The sequence below is a fragment of the Rhamphochromis longiceps genome, linkage group LG4 (assembly GCF_057381845.1).
Source record: "Rhamphochromis longiceps isolate RC_006_pf linkage group LG4, R_longiceps_female_GT1.1, whole genome shotgun sequence".
NCBI classification, from domain to species: Eukaryota; Metazoa; Chordata; class Actinopteri; order Cichliformes; family Cichlidae; genus Rhamphochromis; species Rhamphochromis longiceps.
The window spans coordinates 13772780-13796648 of record NC_140560.1 but is presented as its reverse complement, the minus strand read 5'-3'; positions in this window follow the sequence as shown (position 1 = coordinate 13796648).

Below are 23869 nucleotides of genomic sequence, written 5' to 3'. Positions count from 1 at the left end.
GAGTTCACCTGGTGTCAGTGGTGAATCCAGTGCCATTGCTTGAGTGTCCAATAATTTTGGAAGAGTTATGTTGTCCAAAAACTGATCAATTTCTTTTTTAGATGGGTTTATTTGTGGTGAATACAACGTTTTATAGAAATCCCTGAAAATGTTGTTTATTTGTATCGGATCATATATTGTGTTCCCAGATAAATCTTGAACAGCAAATATAGTTGTTTTTTTTTTATTTATTTTTAGCTGGTTTGCTAGAAATTGACCGGATTTATTACCATGTTCATAATTTTGTAAGCGTAGTCTTTGTACTAAGAATTTTGTTTTTTTTTTATCAATTATCTCATTTAATTCTAGTTTTGTTTTGCGTATTTTGTTCAATGTTTCCTGATCTTGGTGGGACGCGTAGGCTTCTTCTAGTGATTTGATGTTTTTTTCTAATTCCTGAATGTTTTTGTTTTCTTTTTCTTTTTATGTGATGAGAAAGAAATTATTTTACCTCTCATCACAGCTTTCCCTGCTTCCCATAGAACAGAAGCTGATGTTTCGGGAGTGTCATTATAGTTCAAATATGAAGTCCACTCTTTTTTAAAATATTTAATAAAGTCTTCATCTTTAAGTAGTGATATATTAAATCTCCAGTTTTTTCTTGGCGTAGTATTATTCTTGTGCATTAGTGTTAAAGATACAGGACCATGATCGCTGACAGCTATAGGGTGAATCTCAGTGTCTGAAATGTCACACAGCAGTGAGCTGCTGACCAAAAAATAATCCAGACGAGAGTAGGAGTGATGGACATGTGAGAAAAAAGTATATTCCTTACTGGTGGGGTGAAGGGAGCGCCATGCATCGCAAAGACCAAAGTCGCTCATATACTGTTTGATTATATTTGTGGACTGCCAATTACGCTGAGTTCCCGCTGTATTGAGCCTATCCATGTCTTCATTTAGTCCAAGGTTGAGGTCACCTCCAAGAACAAGTGTGCCATCTAAGTGTTCAGAGAGTGCACTGAAAAAACCGTGAAAGAATGAGGGATCATCAACATTTGGACCATATACACTTGCAATACATAGCTTTTTATCACGTATAGATAGTTTAATGATTAAGAATCTGCCCTCTGGATCTATAACTGTATCGAGTACTGTGAAATTAATATTTTTATGTATTAAAATTGCTGCTCCCCTTTGTCTAGAATTATAACAAGCTGAGAACACATTAGGAAACTCAGGTGTTTTAAGTTCATTCGAACCTCTAAGAGGTCTGTGGGTCTCTTGTAATAGGACAACATCTGCCTGTAGTTTTTTGAGTTGGTTAAATATTTTTAACCTCTTTTCTCTGGAGCCAGCTCCATTTATATTCCATGTAATGAACCTCAGTGTACCCATAGATGTTTGTGTATAACTAGGGATGTATGCTGTGTGCGTTGCTTAGACAGGTGGAGAGAATACGTCACTTGTTCATAAATAAAGAGAAGGAGAGAGAGAAAAAATGTGTGGCGAGATGCTCCCTGAGTCTGACTTTGTGTATGCATAGTTACTAATATGAGTAGGCTTGGCTTAAGTGTGTGTGTATCTTATATGACTGTGTGCGCTGTCTGACTGATGTAAATGTGCTGCCGTTGAGCGCATGGTGCGTATGTGTCGAAATAAAGGATGTTATCTTTCCATTTGACAGAGCAACCGAAACCAGCTGCTTTGGTGACAAGCTAGACGAACGTATGAGAGAAAGCCTGCTGACATTTTACAAATGTATCGCAAATGAGAAAAATTAACAAAAGCCACCTGCTTTTGACTGTTTTTGACTCCCAAATCATCAGTGAGTTGCCAGACTTGAAAGCAACAATACCGCAACTTTATGCCTTGAGGCAGAAATGCATCCCTAACATCCTGCTTAGTTAGCTCACTCCCAGCATTTCCCTCTCATCTTGGAGCTGTCTACAACAAGACGGCATGTAGCCTGAGGCTCAGGTGAGCTGCATGTTGGGGAGCTGTTGCTTTGCTTTCCTCTTTTTTTAATAACAATAATGATTTGAAGAGTGTTTGGAACAGGTGGCTCCTATAAATATACTTTTTCCATCTCTATCTTTTTGCTTAAATATTTTTTGGAAGCTATTTATACGGAAATAACATAAAGGGAAACATTCAAGTCAAAGGTTTCACGTATCATTTTATTTGTAATCAGTACATGTTACAAAAAACAAAAGACTGTGTTGAAGTCTCTTTTTTCTATTGTCTTGGTTTCCGTGGTTACCTGAAGGCCACCAATCACGTCTTGGCCTGGAGGGCAGAGGGTGCACTGCTTCCTCAGGTTGAGTCAGGAAGAGAGATGACAGATTCAGCTCACTGACCCAAACATGGAAGATATTTCAGCTGCGGTTTGCTCTGCAGAGCCACCTGGCAAAACTAACGGCATTCCCATCAGGATCGTCTGTACTTTCTTAAATAACACAAACACGTCTTAAATATTAACGTCACATGTTAGCATTGCTACAGTCATGTTGGTATTTAGCCAGAGACAATAATCTTGAATAGGAAAAAAGAATTACATAATGGCAAAGATGGCAATGATCTGTCTATTCCCCAAAACAGTCAAAACCAGAAAGCAGATCTTGTCCACAGGAGCGGGTTGTGGTGGTTTTTCTCTCTTACTTTGTGAGGATAATTTTTGCTCATTTGTGACGATGAGAGCACTTGATTGTGTCGACTTTCGGGATTAAGCCATTGATAAAGCCATATTGTCATGTAAGCCACAGAGGGAAGGTCTTTCTCCATCCAACCGTTCCAAATAAGCCACAATGTTCAGTCTTTTTCTAATTGTGCTGTCATGAACGTTAACATTTAACATGCTAACCGAGGCCTGTAGAGGCTACAGATTGTTGCCGATCACTCAATCAAGTGCATTTGATTGGAATTCACCTGGCTGAGAGATTATAGAGGGAGGGACATGACTTTTTTTTTAATCCATTTTAAATATTCGTATTAAAATATTTTTATGTAGGCAATCTTTTAAATATTGAATGCTATGGTATGGTTTATGTCATAAACAAGAGACAGAAGAAGAAATTGATAGGTGATACAAAGCCTACAAAACTCCCACTCTACTACTTCTATGAGACATGCCTATCAGTGTGGAGAGCCCCATGATCCTCCTTCAGTTCAATGAATCATCAGTGCATTCGACACTGGGGTTCTTAATCTTTTTTTTTTTTTTCAGAAAAGCAAAGCAGTAACCATTTTCTGAACCGGCCAATTCATTGTGCACTGACCCATTCATCTATATCAACCTGGTTATGTTGGCTGTAAAGCAGTCAGCAGAAAGTACCAGAGCGAGAGCACGGGGAATGAGATAGCTTTTAAAAATCAATGAGGATGTCAAGCAATATTCTGTTTCTTCGTCTTTTTCATTCCGGGTTTAATCTCGAGACAGAAATACTTAGAAAAAACCTTTGTAGCCTTGTTGCTCCTTAGAATGTCCTTAGGGGGATAATTTGGGTGGATGCACAAAGTAGACACATAAAACAGGATCCGTTAATAGCACAAATGGGCAACACAGTTCAATTACAAAATGTCTCTATCAATATCTATATCAAATTTCTTTTTCTTAGGTGCAATAAAGACAAAGCGCAGGCAAAAATTACAGAGAAAACACAGACAGAAATTGAGGGATAGAAGGGTGCTAGAAGCATTTAATTGCTAATTAATAGGATAATGTTTGGGTTGCAACAAACTGTGAAGTCTTGTGGGACCTCTACAGTGGCTCCTTATGGCACTGCCTTTAAACTGCCAGTGGAACACTAATTAATTCACATCCTGCTGCTAATTAATTTGGCAACACTAATTAAACTGAAAGGCACCTTCTTTTCACCCAGTCCTTCCTCATCCCATAGCGCCTCTGTTCTTTTCTGTTTTCTCATCCTCGTGCCTTAGCCTCCATTGATTCAAGAGCTCTTCCACCAAGCTGAAAGCTTGCTTTCCCCCACAGTGTCTTCACGGCTGACAGCTGATGCTATTATTGTGTTATATGCCCCCAGCTTAAAGTGAAACATCTTGCTATTTGTACCTTTAAATGCTTTCACCACCAGGGCAATTGTTAGCAGGATGTCAAATACAATCACTCTCTAAGTCCCAACACCACACTCAGCTTATAGGATTCAACCTCTTGTCTCCCACAGTGACAGTCAGCAGCAACGCATGTGGGGAATGGCTCTCACAATTATGCAGTTATACAAGACTTATTTTGCCCTAATGATGAGAAATGCTGCTAATTGCTATGCCAGAAACAAAGCTGTTTAACAGAAATGTCTTCTCACGTCTTGTGACTTTTATGGGAATGAAAACCTTTGCTTTTTGAGCCTGTAATTATTTTGTTGGGCACCATCTCTGTAGTTAGCTGCAGCACACTGTGGTTCAACTGCAGACACCGAATGAAAGAAACCTCCTGACAACAGCAGTCTTCAGTTTTGCACAAGAAAACCTAGATGCACAGTTGCTGATTTGTGAGAGTGCTGACTGGTGAGTCAGAAGACAAATGTAAGGGGATCGTCTGTGTTTCTGTGTGTGTTCACATTTTGGCTTCATGACTGCTGCATAGTTTCTCTTAAAAAGGTACAGTCAGTTGTTTTTTGCTGTTATTTGATTTTTTTTTAAAGAGAACTTTGTACTCATAAATATAGATTGGTTTATGAGTAACTACATCTTCCAACAAACTGGTATTTCATAAACTTTTAATCCATTAAAAATACATAAGAGCAAGTATAGGTTTGTGGAAGCCACATGTCGCCCCCTTTTGAATAAGGTATCTGAGATGGCCATTGCCATTCTGCCCAATTGGGTTTATGTATGTGGCTAAAGACTGGACACATGCATAGTACATCTTATAAGCTATGTTATAAGATCACAGATGGCTCCTTCTAACATTATATAACTACTGAACATTTCTACTTGTATATTTTCATCCTCTGTTTCTCATTATGTCTTTCTCCTCCTCCTCTTCAAAACTACACTCTCTTCTCCCTCATTTCTAGCTCATCCTCTTCCTCCTCACCCCAAGCATCAAGTCCTGAACTGAAGTCAGGGCTCTAACACATGGAAGCATGCACAAACATGTATATTCATATTGCCAAAACCACTCCGCTAAACAGCCACCACAAAGCAACAAAAGAAAAACACAGTTCAACAGTTCAATCCCCCGGTCCAGTGGCAGCAAACACAGTTCTGGCGGCCGACCTGTAGGACGGCAAAACAAGCGGGACCCGCTGCGGGTTAGGCAGTGGCGGCAAAAAAGTTCAGGTGGCCTACCTCTAACCCCTTGATGGAAACGCAGGAGCTCCGGCGGGCGGCCATGGGTCCGGCAGCCGCGGTGGAACGGTTCTGGTGGCCTGCCACGGGTCCGGTGGCGGCGGCGTTGTAGCTCCCGCCTCAGCACAACCCATGATTCTCGATGTACCGGCCGGGCTGCAGGACGTGGCGGCCGGGCTGCAGGACGTGGCGGCCGGGCTGCAGGACGTGGCGGCCGGGCTGCTGGACGTGGCGGCCCCTCCGGCACGCCGACCTCCAGCTCTGGCTCAGCGGATCCCTCCGGACCTCCGAGCTCCTCCGGTGGCAGCGCGGGCTCACCAGGCTCGCTGAGCTCCTCTGCTGGCAACGCCGGTCCCTCCGGCTCGTTGAGGTCCGCCAGCAGCGGTGCGGGCTTCTCAGTGGGTGGCTCGCTGAGCTGCTCCAGCTCACAGTGCTCCTCCGGCATTAGCTCGCTGGGCTCCCCCGGCTCACAGTGCTCCTCCGGCATTAGCTCGCTGGGCTCCCCCGGCTCACTGTGCTCCTCCGGCTCGCCGAGCTCCTCCGGCTCGCTGAGCTCCTCCGGCTCGCTGAGCTCTACAGCTGGCGACGCGGGCTCCCCTCGCTCACTGAGCTCCTCCGGCTCGCTGAGTTCCACAGCTGGCGACGCGGGCTCCCCTCGCTCGCTGAGCTCCTTCGGCATGCTGAGCTCCTCCAGCATAAGCTCGCTGAGCTCCTCCGGCTCACAGTGCTCCTCCGGCATTAGCTCGCTGGGCTCCCCCGGCTCACTGTGCTCCTCCGGCTCGCCGAGCTCCTCCGGCTCGCCGAGCTCCTCCGGCTCGCTGAGCTCTACAGCTGGCGACGCGGGCTCCCCTCGCTCGCTGAGCTCCTCCGGCTCGCTGAGTTCCACAGCTGGCGACGCGGGCTCCCCTCGCTCGCTGAGCTCCTTCGGCATGCTGAGCTCCTCCAGCATAAGCTCGCTGAGCTCCTCCGGCTCACAGTGCTCCTCCGGCATTAGCTCGCTGTGCTCCTCCGGCTCGCCGAGCTCCTCCGGCTCGCTGAGCTCCTCCGGCTCGCTGAGCTCCTCCGGCTCGCTGAGCTCTACAGCTGGCGACGCGGGCTCCCCTCGCTCGCTGAGCTCCTCCGGCTCGCTGAGTTCCACAGCTGGCGACGCGGGCTCCCCTCGCTCGCTGAGCTCCTTCGGCATGCTGAGCTCCTCCAGCATAAGCTCGCTGAGCTCCTCCGGCTCACAGTGCTCCTCCGGCATTAGCTCGCTGAGCTCCTCCGACACGCTGAGCTCCTCCGGCCCGCTGTGCTCCTCCGGCTCGCTGTGCTCCTCCGGCTCGCTGAGCTGCTCCGGCACGCTGAGCTCCTCCGGCTCGCTGAGCTCCTGCTCGAGCACGCTGAGCTCCTGCTCGAGCATGCTGAGCTCCTCCGGCTCGCTGAGCTCCTGCTCGAGCATGCTGAGCTCCTCCCGCTCGCTGAGCCCCTGCTCGGGCATGCTGAGCTCCCGCTCGCCGAGCCGCTGCTCCCGCTCTCTGGGCTCCGGCTCGCAGGGCTGCACGGCTGGCCGTGCGGGCACCTCCCGCTCCCTGAGCTCCTGCTCCGCTTCGCTGAGCAGCTCCTCCCGCTCTCCGGGCTCCTGCTCCGGCTCGCAGGGCTCAACAGCTGGCCGTGCGGGCACCTCTGGCTGCGCTTCAGCCACAGATGGATGATCCGGAGGCGAAGATGGTGATGCGGTGTCCGCAGGTGGGGAAGGTGAAGGTAGAGCCGGTGAAGAAGATGGCCGAGGGGTGACTGCATGCGGATGGGATGATGACGGCGCTACAACCGCAGATGGTGAAGCCGCCAGTGGCGTGGAGACTGCTGAATGAGGCCACGCTAGTTGTACTGTTGGCCGGCTTGCAGCAGCGTCAGCGGTGTCACCATCCACTGAAAACAAAAAAGCAGATGGGGTGAGAAATGAAAAAGTGTCCTTATTACTCACCACAGCCGGTTCTTGAGATGTCCGGGAGGGCGGCTGCGGTGAGGAACGCCGGCGGCGCGAACGCCGTTTCCGGGTAGACGTCGGGGCCGGCGTATCAGGCTGAAGAACCTCAGGCTGGCCGAGTGGGGGGGGCAGCCTGGATCGGAGAGTGGAGGTGAAGGGTGTTGAGCAGGAAATCCGCCACAATCGGAAAAAGATTGTCCAACACCCAGGGAAAACAAGTCAGTGTTTCCTGCAACCGCTTCTCCACAGCACAACGTAAACCCTCCGCGTGCGCTTCCAGCCACAGTTCACATAGACGATTTACTTTGTCTGTCACCTCCCTCCTGAACCTCTCCGAAAAGTCCGCTGGGTCCATCTGGCAGGATCGTTCTGTCACGGTCTGGAGGGCAGACCGTGGGGGATGTAGGAGAAAGGACCCAAAACGCAGACTTAATGGAATGAACAGTGGGTTTATTTACAGTGAGGTAATTGTACACCACACATTAAATCTCCAAAAGTGCTCCCTCGACTCCCGTGACGTGTCTTCTCCCAAGTGCTGGTATCCCGTGCTCTCTGCCCCTGTGCCTTCACACACCCCGTGTGTCTTGCAGTCCTGTGTTCCGCTGTCCTCCTGGGGAAAAACACAGACACAGCCGTTATGGCACCAACTCCGGCAGGCATACACTTTAACAACACTAGAAACACTGACATGGAGTCTAACTCAACGATCCTGCGCCGGAGGAAGCTCCATCGCTCTGTTAAGTAGCTCCCCCGACGATCCTGATCAGAAGCAGGTGTGTGGTAAGCTAGGCGTGACCAGCAGCTGGCAGGGCCACACCCATCAGGCCTGCAGGTGGCTGTCCTTCATCCTCCAGCCTCACACACACACACACACACACACCAGCATGGAACACAAGAGCACAGTGCAGCAAACATACATCCAATACACTAATAACAATAAAGGTCCACACTGTTCACGAACCCCGAGTCCCCGGCACCGGGTCCGTGACACATTCACACCTAGTGGCAATTTGGATTATCCAATTAACCTATCCCCACAAGTTGCATGTCTTTGGACGGTGGGAGGAAGCCAGAGTACCCGGAGAGAACCCACGCAAACACGGGGAGAACATGCAAACTCCACACAGAAAGACCCCGGCCTGATGGTGGAATTGAACTCAGGACCTGCTTGCTGTGCGGCAGCAGTGCTAACCACCATGCATGCCAAATACCCTTCAGTAAGATACTAACCCCAAGTTGCTCTATGGTGCATCTATTGGAGTATGAATGTTGGACAGAAAGCACTTGCATTGAAAAGGATACAAAAAGGTGGTGGTTGTGTCAATTGGTGAAAGAGGCAAGTGGTTTAAAGCACTTTAAGTGCTCAGGTAGAGTAGAAAATAACTACGACTAGTTTACAACAACAAAAATATTTTAGAATAATGGGTTGAATGTACAGGGTGGGCCATTTATATGGATACACCATAATAACATGGGAATGGTTGGTGATATTAAAGTCCTGTTTGTGGCACATTAGTATATGTGAGGGGGCAAACTTCTCAAGATGGGTGGTGACCATGGTGGCCATTTAGAAGTCGGCCATCTTGGATACAACTTTTGTTTTTTCAATAGGAAGAGGGCCATGTGACACATCAAACTTATTGGTAATGTCACAAGAAAAACAATGGTGTGCTTGGTTTCAACGTAACTTTATTCTTTCATGAGTTATTTACAAGTTCCTGACCACTTATAAAATGTGTTCAATGTGTTGCCCATTGTGTTGGATTGTCAATGCAACCCTCTTCTCCCACTCTTCACACACTGATAGCAACACCGCAGGAGAAATGCCAGCACAGGCATCCAGTATCTGTAGTTTCAGGTGCTGTACATCTCATATCTTCACACCATAGACAATTGCTTTCAGATGACCCCAAAGATAAAAGTCTAAGGGGGTCATATCGGGAGACCTTGGGGGCCATTCAACTGGCCCACAACGACCAATCCACTTTCCAGGAAACTGTTCATCTAGGAATGCTCGGACCTGGCACCCATAATGTGGTGGTGCACCATCTTGCTGGAAAAACTCAGGGAACGTGCCAGCTTCAGTGCATAAAGGGGGAAACACTTCATCATGTAGCAATTTCAAATATCCAGTGGCCTTGAGGTTTCCATTGATGAAGAATGGACCCACTATCGTTGTACCCCATATACCACACCAAACCATCACTTTTTGTTGTTCCAACAGTCTTGGAGGGATCCATCCAATGTGGGTTAGTGTCAGACCAATAGCGGTGGTTTTGCTTGTTAACTTCACCATTCACATAAAAGTTTGCCTCGTCACTGAACAAAATCTTCTGCGTGAACTGAGGGTCCTGTTCCAATTTTTGTTTTGCCCATTCTGCGCGCCGATCTGGGTCATCCTGGTTGAGATGCTGCAGTAGCTGGAGTTTGTAAGGGTGCCATTTGTGAGTAGCTAATATCTGCCAAAGGGATGTTCGACTAATGCCACTCTCCAGTGACATGCGGCGAGTGTTACGCTGTGGGCTCTTGCTGAATGAAGCTAGGACAGCCACTGGTGTTTCTCTATTAGTGACAGTTTTCTTGCGTCCACATTTTGGCAAATCCAACACTGAACCAGTTTCACGAAACTTAGCAAGCAGTTTGCTGACTGTAGCATGGGAGGTCTCGTAGGGTGTCTTGCATTGAAATGGTAAATGGACTGGTTCTTATATAGCGGTTTTCTACTCTGTCTGAGCACTCAAAGCGCTTTATACAACTAATTCATTCACCCAATCACATCCATTCACACAAGCACTTCTAAGCTTAAGTGCTAAGTATCTAACATTCACACACGCTCTGCCACCTGAGCTACAGCCACCCCATAAAATCTGCTGCAATGACCCGGTTACTGCGTTCACCAGATATCAACACAATTTCGTTCCGCTCCTCACGTGTTAACCTCTTCGACATGTCAATGGCTGTGAACAAAGAGAAACTTGTAAATAACTCATAAAAGAATAAAGTTATGTTGAAACCAAGCACACCATTGTTTTTCTTGTGACATTACCAATAAGTTTGATGTGTCACATAGCCCTCTTCCTATTGAAAAAACAAAAGTTGTATCTAAGATGGCCGACTTCTAAATGGCCACCATGGTCACCACCCATCTTGAGGAGTTTGCCCCCTCACATATACTAATGTGCCACAAACAGGACTTTAATATCACCAACCATTCCCATTTTATTACGGTGTATCCATACAAATGGCCCACCCTGTACTTATATGGAGATCACTTATAGAACTTTTGATATAATCAAGCACAGTGGCCTGGTTAGCAGCTCAGGAGACTACTGCAAAAGCACAGAAGCCACCAGTGAAGACTTCGAGGTGTACTGCAAGCAGGGTCTGCAACTGTGAGGTTAGTGAAGTGAAAATATGATTCAGGACAGGATACAGGGAACACAGGAGGCTGAAAATCAGCGCAGTTGAACATCTGATGGGTCGTAGCATTCTGGAACAGGTCAGATGTTGGTTGGGAAGGCAGACTCTAAATACTTGGAGGTCAGCTAACTCAGCTACGAGATTCCTAACTCTTGGAAGTAATTTGTTGAAATCATCCAGCTCAATGGCAAGCTTGGTCAACTCTTGGGTATGGGGGACAGCAAAATCAGTCACTCTGGCTTTGGTGAGCTAGAAAGTTCACTGGCAAATGAGGACGCTGATAGTTAGTCTCAGACTTTTGTCAGAAAGCTGCAGAGTTACCTCTAAGTTACCTCAGAGGGTTACCTCTGATGACCTGTAATTGTCATAAATGAGCTTTGATGATAATTGTCACTTGACTTAAGGCACACGTGTCCAGCTTGTGCTCAGTGTCCTTAAATTTTTTAAAATTCCAATAAAACAAGTCTCTCTACAGCAAGTTTCTTTTACAACTTTTTTCTTTTAGGATCTCCAAAGTTTTAAATAATCAACCTGTCCAGTTCAAACCTACTGAAATAGGTTTATTTCACACATAAAATCCACTTATAGCCATGTCATGTTTAATCTTTTTATAAGACACCAGCAGAGTCTGTTCAGTACTGTAATTAGAATATTACAGTTTTCACAACGTATCCTCCCACCAAATGATCTTCCAGAAGACGAGTGCTGCGCTGTGCTTTAAATATCCATCCACTCACATCAATAACAATTACGATGATGATTATGATGATAAAGGATTGTGCTACAGTCCTCTCGGGCTATCGTGTGATTACATTAGCAATGACAAAGATAATGAAATTCATACACAATTGATTATATTTCCGATATTTCCGATATTGTAATATATATTGTAATATATCTATATCACTAAAGCACTTCTGGATGGATGCAAACTGCATTTCGTTGCCCTGTACCTGTGCATGTGCAATGACAATAAAGTTGAATTCTATTCTATTCTATTCTATTCTATTCTATTCTAAACCTTTATGGTGATGTCAAATTCAGATCATTATTCTGTATGAGAGAAAGTTTATGCGTGCTTTGGCTGACTGTATCTCTGCATCAAGTGTCACTATAGATATAACAATGGCCCGCTAAGGACTAATAATGATTGTATAAGTTAAGGGCTCGCAGCATGCAAATCGAGCTCTTCGTTTGTGCATGCATCTGCTTATTTAATGCATTTTGAACTTCCTGTTAATGAAAGCTGGTGAAATATGACACATCCCATTCACAGCATTACACCAGCATCATACTGTACACTGTACAGACATGACATATGGTGGAAGCGTCTCTGTGTGAAGCTGTGTTTGGGTGTGAAAACTACCAGAAGTATGTGTGATAGGAATAATGGGAATTGCTATTTAAAGATGTCTCAAGTATAAAGTCAAGCAAATATTATTGTAAAGGAAATACTATTTTTCATGTTCAGTTACATTCAGCCCTTTATGATATGTCTGCACTGAGCCCGCTGGGAGATGTTAAGTCTGCATATTAAAAAAAAGCATCTGCCTTTCTATCGCAGATGTGGCCTGGATCATTTTTCTCTGTCTTCATTTTCAAAACACTGCAATCCTTTGGGGAGGCCTCATTAGCAATCTCACAAAAAATATCCTCAAAAGTTAAATAAGTGTCATCTCTATTAAACATTTCTTTCACACACTCAGTTCAGATGTTATAAGACAATAATTGTTCTTCATAATTTGGTCTCAGTTTCATACATGTCAGGGGTAGATTGTGATATAACCAGTCGGCTGCAATCATCCATTGTAATCAGTAATAAATACATCCTGAGCCAGATGTTGTAAAAGAAAAAACCCTGTTGTGTTACATGTCTTATTAGGCGAGAGTTGGGAGTTCGCCTTGTAATCGGAAGGTTGCCGGTTCGAGCCCCTGCTTGGACAGTCTTGGTCGTTGTGTGCCAGTGTCTGGCAGCCTCGCCTCTGTCAGTGCGCCCCAGGGTGGCTGTGGCTACAATGTAGCTTGCCATCACCTTTGCTGTTTTGGTGCACATTGTCGGTCTGTGTCTTTGGCTGGCTTTTCCTGTGCTTCATAACAAACATCCTTTAAATTTTCTTCAGTTTTATTTATATAGCACCAAATCACAACGACAGCCACCCCAAGGTGCTTTATAGTGTCAGGTAAAGATGCTACAGTATTAATGAGAACAGGCACTAGGTAACGGTGGGAAGAAAGAACTTCCTTATAACAAAGAACCTTGCTGAGAACCATTCCAATGGACAGTCGGGCATCTGACTGTCCATTGATCGGGCTGGGGTGTGAAAGAAACAAGGAAAAAGAAGCGCTTTGTCAACCTGTGCATCAGTGGTGACCTTTTATTTTATAAATCTGGGTTTATCTGTCTATTCTCTATCTGCAACAATAAACGGATTGACTATTCCCACTAGGAGCTCAGTCTGAGTGGAGTTTTTTTTCTCCTCCTCTTACCTCATGTAGTGTATTTTCGTTGTTTTTTCCTATCAGCCTACCTTTCTGACATGTCTGCCCAATGTGATGTTTGTGTAAAGTTGGTCAGAAGGTTCCTTTGTAAGTGCGCATGCGCCATTAGCGTGCTGCCTGCTGTAACCCTAATTTCCCTCGGGATGAATAAAGTATTCTGATTCTGATTCTGATTAATACAACCTGATATGCTGTCACCCTACTACCAGATAAATGGACTTGTGCACTGCTAACATAAATGACTCCAACTCAGGGCTAAACTGAAGTGTCAGTAGTACAGCTGAAGCAAGCGTCTGTGGTGAAAATTGCAGCTGCAATCTCAGGAAAAATTCATGTGGGTCATTTTAAGTGTTTCACAGTTATTCAGCTTGTTTAAGGAATAACTGTATCAACCTATTCCAGCATATTTACAGGGAATTAAACTGAAATGTAATAATGATGCAATTTTTTCTCCCTTAGCAGCGATTCAGATATTCCTGTTCGCTACACATGAGGACATCATTTTGATTCAGATTTTTATGATAGGTCGAGATAGTTCTTGCGATGAACCCATTACAGAAGAGCTTTGAAACTTGAGTGGGATAATGAGGTCACTGCAGCAGGCTTTGATGACGACAGAGAAAACCTTTCTGTCGCTGTTTCTAGCTCTGAAGACTAATGAGTTCGCAATATGAAACACCAAAAGGAGACTTCACCTTGTAGGACTTTAATCCACTTTGACACAAGCTGGTTTGACTGTAGCCTAACTGTTTTCAAAGCTTTCCATCTGTCGGGAAAATGTGTTGTCAACATCAGGGGTTTATCAGAACTATGGTTCCAAGAAAGCTCTGATGCACTCAATGTGCTGCCAGACTGTTGGTAAAAAATAAAAAACACAAAAAAAGAAATCTTTTTAAGGAAATGAATAAAACTCTTGGTTAAGTAGCTGTATTTGCTTCTCTTTATCATTTGAGAGCAATAAGAAGCAGACATGCTTCGACTCCTACTGCTCACTGACACCAGATGTATGCAAAATATGTTGCCTAGAACTGTTAATTACATATATATCGTGACTAAATCGGGTCTGTCTCATTGAATTATATATGTTGGACCTCTCTGAATGAATATTTGAATGGATACATTAAATTATTTGGGGGTAATTTTGAATATTCCAGTGTACAGCTCAACCATTAAGCATGCTCTGATCTAACCTCTCTTACGGAGAAGGGAAAAAAAGTAACTCAGGCATTGCCATGAGCCTACTTCACTCTAGTTTCCCTTTGAAGAAGTTTAAAGAAGAGGAAGCCCTGACTTTGATAGTGCTATCTCAGCATGAACATTTTAGATTAGATCAGGAAAAATATCCCTTCAGAGGCAATTTGTTTTCCAATATGCTACATATTTACACACTATATGGGATTTGGTCTGGTTCACCCTCCTTCATGAAAGCTTCCAGGTGCTCATGTGCTCTTTATGGCATGTATGTAACAGACTGCACAAGAGCCGGAATGCGTTTCTGGAAGTGTGGCGAGATGATAAATATAGAGTTGGATAAACAGCTCTGAGGAGAAGCACTGTGAGATGCATGGTGATGTCATAAGCGGTTCTTTTAGTTTAGGAGCCTGGGTGATGAAAACATCAGCCCTAAACTAGGCTAATCCACTGAAAGCCACAGATTCACTCACATACAAAACACAGACGTTCTCTAAAATCAAACGAGTGCCTGCACAGATCCTTTCAAATTCGTTAGAGATTTTTTTTCACATGTGCTAATGCATGTGATTTACAGTCCTGACACTGCATAGCTTATCAAACATGCTAATTTAATGACTTTACACCTCCAGCCATGTGCGTGTGCGTGCACACATCACTAAGCTGCAATGAAAGTCTAGTGGATTTCACAAATCCGCTTTGTGTCACAAAAGTTTAACAGAAACAGAGAGCCGAGGAGCAGGGAGAGCAAGTCGGGGAGTGTCAACATTAGCTCCATCCAAAACGAAAAGATTCAAACGAGAGGGAGTTACGAAGACATGAAAAACGACCACAAAGAAATGCAAAATGACATGGGTGGACGTAGAAAGCACACACACAAACCCTGGAGGTCTTTTATGAGATGCATAATGAAAACGAAGACACATAAAATGACAACATGCACAAAATGAGAGACTAAATTATCTTGAAGAAAAGCACATTAAAACATCAATTTCACTCAAAGTCTAAAAACTCTGAACCTGATTAAGATGGATGGAAGTTTAATGAACTATTTAAAGTCTGTTGGGGGTCTCTTCTGACATTTGTGCATCAACTCTTCTTTATTTCAGCCTCTCCTGCCTTATTAGTTTCCCTAACGTCTTTGTTCATCTGTAGGTGACCTTATTATCTTTTTCACACACACACACACACACACACACACACACAGATTCTTTCAACACCCCTCTTTACTCTAACCCCTTTCTGAGGCACAAGCGAAGACAGATCACATCTCTGACTGGGTGATTGAGTTACTGTGTTTGTCCCCATTGCCACATACACAAACACACACACAAACACACGCACACACACTCACACACACTGTGGATGTGTGTGTGTGTGTGGATGGCTGTCCGGGGGATTCAGACTGCATTAGGAGGAAACAGAGGCAGACAGCTAATAATGACCTAGACCTCCTGTAGCGACGCAGCAGGATAATGCTCTCTGTACTGGCTGAATTTACAACTAGCTCTCGACCCTTGGTGCTCGTGTTGGATGATTAGGAGTTCTCAGTTCGTTCATTATTGATCACTGAGCAGCCGTCCAGTCATCCATTATCAACTGGAAGAGTCCAACTCACGAGGCACTGATGCTATGAAGGGCCAGTGCAAGCTCAATACTTATGCTTTCAATCAGTACTTTTGTAGTTATTGCAGAAACAAGCAAATTTCAAGTTGCTGCTGCTCAGTCAAGAGTTAAGCTTGTATATTGCATCTGGTTTGAGTGAATGTAGAGTGGTGTTCAGTTATTAGCAGAACACCGGATCATTGATTATCAGCTATAACAGCCAAATTTAGTTAATGCTACCACAAATAGTCAGAAAGTGATCTTTTATTATGGAGTTCACCATAGTTCTCATAACTCCACGCTACTAGTTACCTGCATTGCAGCCAAGCATTCATGTTTTATTTGAGCTTGTTGTTGTCTCCATATTTGCCAGTAATGTCTTTTGCCTTGTTCATTGTACATCCAGTGACTTTCAGGTTCAGAGGTCTTGATGCAGCTGTTTTGGTCTGTTAATGAATTAGAGTTTGAATGAAAGGGATTAAACACCACAAGTGTGAAAACACTGTAAGAGTAAGAAATCTTGTTAGGACGTTGAAACATGTTCACCGCAGGGGAACAGGGCTGGGAATTTATCTCTGTATCATAGTCTGACTGAAAGCAGTCAGGGTATGAGGGGCCGTACAAGCCAAAATTCATTCTTTCACTCTCACACACATATATTCTTCGTTCACATACATACACTTTCACTCTCACATAGTTTTATTTTAATTTTTATATTTAGATATTGTTATTCTCATGTACACATATTTAACACACACATTGCAATATTGTGCTCTCTTATACATGTATTTCAATGTACATATGTACAAATTTTCACTCTAACATGCAGGCATTTTCATTTATGCATTCCTACATTTTGCTCCCATTTAAATGCATTCAATATGCATTTAATCTCACAAATAATATATGTATGTAAGAAGAGAATGTATGTGAATGAAAGAGTATAGTGGAAACGTAAGGCTGGGTGTCTGTACCGCTGTGATTGGCTGAGAAGCACGCACGGGTCACTTTCAAGTGTGACAGCATGGAGGGGGGAGAAGAAACTTGAGTTCTTCAGCAAGCTATCGGGGTGTTAAGAAATATTTTATCATCTCCTGAAAAGGTCACATCGTTGTCCTCGTCACTTGATCGAGATGGGACGGGCTCAACTGCACCCAGTGTTACCCACAGCACAGTGGAAAGTGAGATGAGGGAACTTTTTAGACCAGCTAACATCCAGGTAGCTTCAACAAGCCAAGTAGCTACACGGAGTTCGACTGGAGTGGGGCAGTCGTTTAAGGTGTTATTTTTGTGACACTATGAGCGCACGTAAAAAAAATTGCAGGTGCAAGTGTTGCATTTTAAGGAGAAATTTATTTTGGCATCTCCGAAAACGTTAGAGCACTTTTGCAAATATGTGATGTCTCGATAAATCGAGCAGATATTTGAAGTTTACACAGCACCATTCTGGCATGAAAATATCTTAAAAGTTTCTTTTGTGACCCAGAAAGAGTAATATTTCAAACTCCGCCACTCTGTGTTCCTCCGCCACTGCCTCGTTTGAGTTTTGGACGAAATGGATTCTGGGATATTGCATTTCGTCATTTCGAGCTGATTGGAGACCAAAACAGCCAATCAGATTTTTTTTGCATCCAAGTCTGTGATTGGCTGGTTTTGTGGCACAAATATAACGGTGTACAGAAAGAGTTGAGCGCGCACGGGCAGAAATGTTGAGACCGCGAGCAACACATTTGCGCTTGCTCGCAAGTGCAAAAACTGAGCAAGAGGGGCTGCTAGTGTGTGTGTGTGTGTGTGTGTGTGTGTGTGTGTGTGTGTGTGTGTGTGTGTGTGTGTGTGTGTGTGTGTGTGTGTGTGTGTGTGATAGCAAACACTGAAATACATTTTTTGCACACAGCAATGAATTTTGTTCACTCAAATTTTGCTTTTCTTCGCTCAAAATAAATTTCTCCTTAAAATGCAACACTTGCACCTGCAATTTTTTTTTACGTGCGCTCATAATAGTGTCACAAAAATAACACCTTAAACGACTGCCCCACTCCAGTCGAACTCCGTGTAGCTACTTGGCTTGTTGAAGCTACCTGGATGTTAGCTGGTCTAAAAAGTTCCCTCATCTCACTTTCCACTGTGCTGTGGGTAACACTGGGTGCAGTTGAGCCCGTCCCATCTCGATCAAGTGACGAGGACAACGATGTGACAGTTTCAGGAGATGATAAAATATTTCTTAACACCCCGATAGCTTGCTGAAGAACTCAAGTTTCTTCTCCCCCCTCCATGCTGTCAGACACTTGAAAGTGACCCGTGCGTGCTTCTCAGCCAATCACAGCGGTACAGACACCCAGCCTTACGTTTCCACTATACTCTTTCATTCACATACATTCTCTTCTTACATACATATATTTGTGAGATTAAATGCATATTGAATGCATTTAAATGGGAGCAAAATGTAGGAATGCATAAATGAAAATGCCTGCATGTTAGAGTGAAAATTTGTACATATGTACATTGAAATACATGTATAAGAGAGCACAATATTGCAATGTGTGTGTTAAATATGTGTACATGCGAATAAAAATATCTAAATATAAAAATTAAAATAAAACTATGTGAGAGTGAAAATATATGTATGTGACAGAAGAATGTATGTGTGTGAGAGTGAAAGTGTCACGGCTGGCGGAGTGAGCCGTGTGGAGTGGAGGAAAAGGAGGACCCAAAATGCAGCAAACTGATGATACGAGTGAAGTTTATTTACACGGTGGCAGTGGCAAAAACAGGCAATGAAGCATGAGTAATGACAAACCTAAACTGGGAGAAACTAAAGAGCAAACCTGAAATCTTACAAAACGGAGAGCGGAGCAGAGAGACGCAGACCAAGGACCAGGATACCAAGAAACACAGACGAGCCGACCACGAACACAGACAGACACCCACTATATATACACACACACACACACACGGTAATCGGGTAATCGCACACAGGAGGGAAGAACAGCTGATCTGAATACACATGATGACTGGAGGACACAAGCTGAACACAATGACAACAGACACAGACTTTCAGAACAAAACAGGAAATCTAGAACCCGAACCGGACACAAGGGGGGAGGACACAGAATAACTAGAACAGAGGGAAATAATCACAAAACACAAAACGCTGGGTCAACGACCCAGGACCATGACAGTACCCCCCCTCCAAGGGCTGGCTCCAGACAGCCCAAAACAAAAACAGACGACCAACCCAGGGCGGGCGGCGGGGGCCCAGGACGGAGGGACCAACACAAGCTCCAGCGAACCGAGAGAATTGTCCAAAACAAAAACACACATGCTGGAGCACGAGAACAAAACACAGTTCAGGAGGCCGGCCCGGAGGCTGACAACTCAGAAGTCCAGGACAGTTCATCTTCTGAGGCCGGCCACGTCGGCGACGTAGATCCATAAGCCGACCGAGCGGAAGGCAGCGGTGGCGGAGTGGAGGCAGTTCAGGGGGCCGACCGTGCACACGGCAACGGCGGCGACGAGGAAACCGTTCAGGCGGCCGACCGTGCGGACAGCAATGGCGACGATGACACAAGTCTGGAGGCTGGCTAGGTTCTCCTGAACCTCCAGCTGACGAGTCTTGAGGCTGGACGGGCTCCTCGGGCCCCCCAGCTGACGAGACAGGAGGCTGGACGGGCTCCTCGGGCCCCCCAGCGAAAACAGTCTCTGGACCAGTGGGCACCGGGGCCCCTGGAACACACAGGTCAGAACCAGTAGGCGCACGGGCCTCTGGCAGGCACAGTTCAGAACCAGCAGGCGCACGGGCCTCTGGCAGGTACGGGTCAGAACCAGCAGGCGCACGGGCCTCTGGCAGGTACGGGTCAGAACCAGCAGGCACACGGGCCTCTGGCAAACACAAGGCAGACTGCAGCTGCACAGAGCATTGACCCAGCTCGGGCAGCGACAGCCGGATACAGTCCTCAGCTGGCTTCTTAATCTCCAGGGGTCCAGAGTCGGCCGGGGGCTGGGACCCAGCCTCTGGGGAGGCCCTGGAGTGTGTCACAGTCTCTGGGCTGGCCAGCTTTTGAGGACTGATTACAATATTATGTGGTGTGTCTCTCTGCTTGACATGAACAGGTGAAAAATAGTTCTTTCCGGGTTGGATGGACTTAACTTGTTGTGCAGGAGGAGTTGGTGACAACGATGGCTGAATAGGTGATAATAAGGCGGATGAGTCTCTTGTCAACTGAGCTATTGACTGAGCTATGGATTGTAACCAAGTGTCTAATAGGTCTGGCTGTGACTGTAATGGGGGTGACGGTTGAGTGGCTAACTGAGCTAGTGGCTGCTGGGCAGCTAACTGAGCTACCGGCAGGGCAGCCGACTCAAAAAACACAGCCCCGGAATAAACAGACACACAGTCCAAAACAGAAAAAGGGTCCTTTTCACTCACCACAGCTGGTAGTTCCAAAGTCCTAGTCTTCGGCTGTGGGGTGATGCGCCGACGGCGCGATCGTCGCTTCCTCCCGGGCAAAACCTCCGGCGGGCCGGGCAAAACCTCCGGCGGGCCGGGCAAAACCTCCGGCGGGCCGGGCAAAACCTCCGGCGGGCCGGGCAAAATCTTCGCCGCCGGGCTGAGTTGGGAAGCGGCTGGTGGGTGAAGGTGCAGTTCGTTGAGTATGAAGTCCTGTGCGAGCGGGTGAAGAGAGTCCAGCAGCCAGGAGTGAGCAGAGATGAGCTGCTGTAGCCTGGCTTCTACAGCGCGGAGACACTCTTCCCCCTCATGCTCGAGCCATAGGTTAACCAACCTGGAAACAGAGTCAAGTAGTTCCTCCCGAAGCTCCTCGGGAGGTGCGGATGCCGCTGGGTCCATGTTTGGTCGGCTCGTACTGTCACGGCTGGCGGAGTGAGCCGTGTGGAGTGGAGGAAAAGGAGGACCCAAAATGCAGCAAACTGATGATACGAGTGAAGTTTATTTACACGGTGGCAGTGGCAAAAACAGGCAATGAAGCATGAGTAATGACAAACCTAAACTGGGAGAAACTAAAGAGCAAACCTGAAATCTTACAAAACGGAGAGCGGAGCAGAGAGACGCAGACCAAGGACCAGGATACCAAGAAACACAGACGAGCCGACCACGAACACAGACAGACACCCACTATATATACACACACACACACACACGGTAATCGGGTAATCGCACACAGGAGGGAAGAACAGCTGATCTGAATACACATGATGACTGGAGGACACAAGCTGAACACAATGACAACAGACACAGACTTTCAGAACAAAACAGGAAATCTAGAACCCGAACCGGACACAAGGGGGGAGGACACAGAATAACTAGAACAGAGGGAAATAATCACAAAACACAAAACGCTGGGTCAACGACCCAGGACCATGACAGAAAGAATGAATTTTGGCTTGTACAGCCCCTCAAAGTCAGGCAGTCAGTGTCGATACTTCTATAGTTAGCATGTTGCTCAACAATGCTTTCATAGTTGTGGGATGATGTTTATACAAAACATATAGTTTAATAGATGAAGCATCTGTTTATTGCCATTTCTAAAAAAAAGTGCTGTTAACTAGAACCTTGTTGGCCCGAAGGATGAATGTGGTTTTTTGCTGGAAGCCGGACGGGATGATGTTAATCTGCAAATCATACAAAAACTGAACTGCGTCAAAAGGTAAATAGGTTCAAAATGGTTTGCATTTCTCGAAAAAAAAAATCATCAAATATAGCATATACTCTGTGTGTGTGTGTGTGTGTGTGTGTGTGTGTGTGTGTGTGTGTGTGTGTGTGTGTGTGTGTGTGTGTGTGAAACTGAAACTGATCCACACTGTTAATGTGAGTTTAGCACAGGGCTCTCCTTACAGCGCAGACAGACAGGGCGAGCTCTCCACACAAACAGTGATCACAGTACGAAAGGGGCCACAGCTGGGAATTAGACCCAGCTGGTCCACATGGGAGATTCTTCAACTAAAAAAGAAAAGAAGAAAAAAAATACTTTCGGCTGCTCTCTTATTCACGAGCGGTCGCCACAGCGGGTAATTCCGTATATTTGATTTGGCAGATTTTTACATCGGATTCCCTTCCTGATGCAACCCCCAGAGGGATCTGAGACACATTCTGCAAATAAAAATTTTATTTAAAGAGAACTGCAATGATGAGAGCAGAGAAAGACATTTAAACCTCCAGCGAGACAGTCTAAAATGTCTTATTTTTGATATTAAAAACTGAAAACTGGAAAAAAAAAAAAAAGTAGAAAACTAGCTGTAATAGTAAACTGAAGTAAACTGAGTTTGTTAGCTCAGGCCGAATAACTGCTCATGGTGGTTTGAATTTGTGTAACTTGGAGTATCTGTTTTTCCGTGCATCCTCTCATGGCCTGGCCTGACTTGCTGTCATGTATCTCCATCCATTTACTCTGCCCTGAAACAATCCTTTGGGAGTGCCTAGCTATAGCAAGCAAAAGAGGAGTGACACGGTGCCGAAAGAATGCTACATTACAAGGAAAAACAGAGTGGAACTGACAGGAGTGGCGTGGTGCTACACATGCACTGGAATCTGAGAGACACGGGAGACAGTTTGATGAGAGGATACGAAAGAAAGTGAGGTGAGAGATGGAGACAGACTCAGGAAAGGATAAAGTAAAAGTAAAGAGGAGACGTGGTTTGAAGTGGCAGCGGAGATGGCAGGTGACAGAGATGAAAACTGAGGTTAGCTTTGAGGAAACGCTTCTATCCTCCTTAAATTTGAAATGAAATTTTCCAAAGGGTGAAGAAAAGGGAAGGAAGAGAAAGTAAAGAACGGAAGTGAATGATGAGGAACGTAAGGGAGAAAAAGAGGGGAAGAGTGAAAAGCGAGGAGGATGAAAAGATAGAGGCAAAGAGAAAAGTGAGAAGAGATGACATTTCTGCTGTCTTTGAAAATGATCCTTCTGATGGACTTAGGTTCATTTCACTATAGCAGCAGTTCCTGTTTATACAATGCAAACCGGAGCTACCAGTAACAAAAAAACTTTGAACCAGATGTTATGAATTCTTTCAAAAATATGTAACTTTCACTGTGGACTGCACTCATGTCTAATTTTATTGACCACCAACAAACAAACCGACAAACAAATGAGCATTCTGGAGCAATAATGAAAATGTGTGCTCTGCTGATTAAAACCCAAAGTAAAAGCAAATCGAGTGCTCCCTAAACCAGGACCTGCCACATGCCGGCATGTGCCGGTCACAGCTCTTCTCTGCACTGTGCAGCTTGAAGTTTCCTGCAATTTTCTGGATAAGTAACACTATGCAAAAAGGCAGACATGCAACAAAAATCAAACGCCTGGCACAACAGAAGGTGAAGCGCTTGTCCCTCGAAGCGGATCATCATCTGTTGTCTGCAAATACTTTTGATTTAACACAAATAATGTTCCCTAAGAAGAAATCATCTGCAAAGAGTGCTGCATGTGTGCTGCAGTGACACTGACTCAGACGCCCATGAAAGCGAGCCTGTACAGCATGTCAGCGTATTCATCCAGCTCACAAAGACGCACCGACAGCTGTTGATTATTTTGCTTCCAGTTTCACATCCATCATGCAGACACAATGAAATGAGTGAAAGACTTTATATTATTTGTCTGCAAAGACTATTTTACAAATTTTGCAAAGACTATTTTAAGGAATTTAAGATTCCTTAAATGAAATATATAGCACAAAGTAAAGGTGACATGGAATTCTTTTTGGTAGCACTTTATAATAATGTCACACTTTTAAGCATTAGTAAGGTATTAGTAAATGTGGAGGGCGTGGCCTGCGGCTGCGGGGGAGGTGGACGCACCTGAGCGGCATCCACAATCACGCCTCGCTGGCTTAAAACAAGAATGAAGGTCTTGTGGTGCTGCTGATGTGTGCGCGGCTGGCGACTCTGAAA